The sequence below is a fragment of the Notamacropus eugenii genome, chromosome 4, assembly GCF_028372415.1.
Source record: "Notamacropus eugenii isolate mMacEug1 chromosome 4, mMacEug1.pri_v2, whole genome shotgun sequence".
NCBI classification, from domain to species: Eukaryota; Metazoa; Chordata; class Mammalia; order Diprotodontia; family Macropodidae; genus Notamacropus; species Notamacropus eugenii.
The window spans coordinates 117,257,802-117,262,749 of NC_092875.1; positions in this window are offsets into that span (position 1 = coordinate 117,257,802).

The following is a 4,948-nucleotide window of genomic DNA, read 5'->3' on the forward strand; positions in this document are numbered from 1 at the left end:
TATCAAAAACAGTCCTCACCCACTGTGGCTATTACTGTGTATAATCTCCTGGTTCTGCTCATTTCAGTCAGTATCAGTTCATATAAGTCTTTCCAGGTTTTTCTGAAGTTCACCTGCTCATCATTTCTTATAGTACAATAGTATTTCATTAAATTCATGTACCACAACTTGTTCAGCCATTCCCCAACTGATGGGTATCCCCTCAATTGCCAGTTCTTGGCCTCCACAAAACTAGCTGCTATAAATATTTTTGTACATGTGGATCCTTTTCCCATTTTTATCATCTCTTTGGGATACAGGGTCAAAGGGTATGCATGTTTTTATAGTCCTTTGGGCATAATTCCAAATTGCTTTCTGTAAGGGCAAGGAAATTAGGATTTTTTGATGTTTTTGTTTTACTAAAAGTGGCTCTGATTGAATAATGTGATTGAGGAGGATCTTTCCCAACCAGTGATGGGCCTGGAAAGATTTGTAGGAGGCCCACACCTTTTGTTAATGAGGCACTGGTTCTCCAGGGATATGATGCCCTCTGGCTCTAAAAAATGTGTATAAATACTCTGAGGGTGTTCAGGGTGCTGATTTTTTCCCTTGAACTAGATGAATGATATATGTGCTTGATTAAAGGAGATTGTCAGCCCTTCAAAGGTTGCCTTTCCTTTTATAAATGCAGATCTAAGAACCTGTGATAGCAGGCCCCCCTGTGTATGTCAAGGTGCTTACTGACACATGCTCCAGAATGGCTGGATCAGCTCACAGCTCCACCAACAATGAATTAGTGTTCCAAATCTCCCACATCTTCTCCAACATTTATCATTTTTCTATTTTGTCTTGTTAGCCAATCTCTATAGGTGTGATGTAGCACCTCAAAGTAGTTTTGATTTGCATCTCTCTAATCAGTAGTGACTTAGAGTACTTTTTCATATGACCATAGATAGCTTTAATTTCTTCCTCTGAAAACTGCCTGTTCATATCCTTTGACCATTTATCAACTGGGAAATGACTTGCATTCTTGTAAATTTGACTCAGTTCTCCATATATTTTAGAAATGAGGTCTTTATCACAGATACTAGTTAAAATTCTTTCCCAGTTTTCTGCTTTCCTTCTAATCTTGGTTGACATTAACTTTATTTCTGCAAAAGTTTTTCAATTTAATGTAATCAAAATTATCCATTTTGCATTTTATACTGTTCTCTATCTCTTGTTTGGTCATAAATTCCCCCATTCTTCATAAATCTGACAAGTAAACTATTCCTTGCTCCCCTAAATTTATTTGCAGTATCAGCCTTTATACCTAAATCATGTACCTACTTAAATTTATTCTGGTATACAGTGTCAGGAGTTGGTCTATGCCCTGTTTCCACCACACTATTTTCCAATTTTCCCAGAAATTTTTGTCAAACACTGAGTTGTTATCCCAGAAGCTGGAGTCCTTGGATTTATCAAACAGTAGACTGCTGTAGTCATTGACTATCATTTCTTGTGTACCTAACCTATTCCACCGATCTAACCGGCTATTTCTTAGCCATTATCAAGTAGCTTTGATGTTTGCTGCTTTATAATACATTTTAAGATCTGATGTAGCTAGGTCATCTTTCCTAGCATTTCTTTTCATTAATTCCATTGATATTTTGGGACTTTTGTTCTTCTAGAGGAATTTTGATATTATTTTTTCTATTTCTGTAAAATATTTTTTGGTAGTTGTGTTGGTATGGCACTGGATAAGTAAATTAATTTAGATACAATTGTCATTTTCATTGTATTATCTCTGGCTACCTATGAGTAACTGATTTTTTTTTCCAATTATTTAGATCTGACTTTATTTGTGAAAAAAATGTTTTGTAATTGTGTTCATATAGTTCCTGGGTTTGTTTTGGCAGGTAGACTCCTAAATATTTTATAATGTCTACAGTAGCCTTAAATGGGATTTCTCTTTCTATCTCTTACTGTTGGGCTTTGTTAGTAATATATAGAAATACAGATGATTTATGTGGGTTTATTTTGTATCCTTCAACTTTGCTAAAGTTGTTTATTATTTTAAGTAGTTTGTTACTTGATTCTCTAGGATTCTCTAAGTATATCATCATATTGTCTGCAAAGAGTGATAATTTAGCTTCTTCTTTGCCTATTCTAATTCCTTCTTTTTCTTTTTCTTCTTTTATTGTTACAGGTAACATTTCTAGTACCATATTGAATAACACTGATGATGAGGGACATCCTTGTCCCCTTCATCTTATTAGAATGCATCTAGCTTATCCGTATTACATATAATGCTTGCTTATGGTTTTAGGTAGATACTACTTATCATTTTAAAGAAGGCAAGGCCCTACTTTAGCATCAAGTTAAAAGTGAAGAAATTTGCTGGAAAAATGAGCAAACAGGAGGAAAAGATCCTGACTATAGAAAGCTACTATGGTGACAAGGAAGATCAAAACACAAACTCAGAAGACAACAAAGTTAAAATAACTACTTTTAAAGTCTTAAAGAAAAGTGTGAATTGATCTCAGGCCACAGAAGAGCCAAAAATATCAGATAAGAGGGATAGAGGAAAAATTGGGGAGAGAAATGAGAGTGATGCAAAAAAATCATGAAAAAGAGAGTTCACAGCTTGGTAAAGGAAGCACAAAAAACAATGAAGAAAATAATGCCTAAAAAAAACCCAGAATAAGCCATATCATAAAAAGAGACATGAAAATCCAGTGAAGAAAAGATTGCCTTAAAAAGAATTGACCAAATGGAAAAGGAGGTAAAAAAGTTTACTGAAAAAAATAATTCCTTAAGAATTAGAATTGGACAAGTGGAAGCTAATGACTTGATGAAACATCACAAACCAATAAAACAGAATCAAGAGGTTGAAAAATGAAAGAAAATGTGAAATATCTATTTGGAAAAACAATTTACTTAGGAAATAGATCCTGGAGAGATAATTTAAGAATCATTTTCTATCTGAAAGCCATTATAAAAAAAGAGCCTACATATCATCTCAAGAAGCTAAAATTGATCTGATATTATGGAACCACAGGGTAAATTAGAAAATAAAAGACTCCACTTATCACTTTCTAAAAGAGCTCCCAAAATGAAAACTCTCAGGAATATTATAGTCAGACTATTCTGGAATATTCTGGAGATTCCATGTCAAGGAGAAAATATTACAAGCACCCAGAAAGAAGCATTTCAAGTATCCTTTAGTAAGTTAGAATAATACAAAATTTAGCCCTTTTTACATTAAAGGACTGAGGAAGTTGAAATATGACATTCTGGAGGGCAAAAGAGCTATGATTAAAACAAATAATCAAATACCCAGCAACATTGACTGTAATCCTTCAGGAGAAAAATTGAATATTCAATGAAGTAGAAGACTTTTAAGCAATACTGGCAAAAAGACAGGGACTGAACAGGAAATTTGATTCTCAAATACAATATTCAAGAGAAGCATAAAAAGATAAGCAGGAAAGAGAAATCATAAAGGATTCAATAAGGTTAAACTGTTTACATTCTTGTATGGGAAATTGATACTTATAACTCCTAAAAACTTTCTCATTTTTAGGTCAGTTAGAAGGAGTACACATGGACAAAGTTCATGACTGTGAGTTGAATATAATGTGATTATTATCTAAAAATTAAAAGTAAGGGAAAAGAAAGAAGAATATACTGGGAGAAGTAGAAATGGAAGTAGAACAGGGTAAATTATCTGACATGAAAAGAAGTGCAAAAGAACTTTTAAAGTGAAGGGTAAGATGGGGAAGTAGTGGGGGGGGTATGTGAACATTAATCTCATCAACATTGACTCAAAGAGGAAATAACATAATGCTCATTTTGGTGTACAAATGTATCTTACCTTACAGGAAAGTAGGGAGGAATGGATAAAAGAAGTGGAAGGGATGATCAAAAGGAAGGGAAGATTGAGGGAAGTAAAAGTCAGAAACAAAACACTTTTGAGAATAGATAGGGAGAGAGAGAGAGAGAGAGAGAGAGAGAGAGAGAGAGAGAGAGAGAGAGAGAGAGAAGGATAAATGGGGAAAATAGTATGGAAGAAAATACATAGTACCTATAACTGAAAACATTTTACAGCAAGTTCTCTGTTAAACATCTCATTTCTCAAATATGTAGAAAACTGAGTCAAATTTGTACAAACTAGACCTGTTGTTCAACTGATAAATGGTCAAAGAATTTGAATAGGCAGTTTTCAGACAGAGCAATCAAAACTAGCTATAATCATATGAAAACATGTTCTAAATCACTATTTGTTAGGGAAATGCAAATTAAAACAGCCCTGAGGTACCACCTCATACTTAACAGATTGGCTATTATGAGAGAAAAGGAAAATTATAACTGTTGGAGGAATGTTGGAAAATTGACACACTAATGCACTGTTGGTGAAGTGGTATACTGATTCAACATTTTGGAGAACAATTTGGAACCATTTCCAAAGGACTATAAAATATGAAACTATGCCCAAAGGGCTATAAATTCTTTTGACCAACTAATACCACTACTATATCTGTATCCCAAAGAATAAAAAATGAAAAGGAAAGGTACGTATATGTACAAAAATATTTATAGCAGCTGTTTTAGTAGTGGCAAAGAATCGGAAATCGAGGGTATGTTCATCAATTGGGGAACGTCTGAACAAGTTGTATATGGAGTTGTGTTGGAATACTATTGTGCTTTAAGAAATGACTAACTGGATGCTTCCAGAAGAACCTGGAAAGACTTACATGAACTGATGTAAAGTAAAATGAGTACAAACAGGAGAACATTGAATATAGCAACAGCAATATTGTATGATGATCAATTGTGAATGATTTATCTATTCTCAGCACTACAATGATGCAAATGAATTCTGAATAACTTATGATGAAAATCCTGTCCATCTTCAGGGAAAGAACTGATGAAGTGTGAATGCAAATTAAAGCATATTTTTCCTTTATTTTTCTTCATTTGTGTCTGT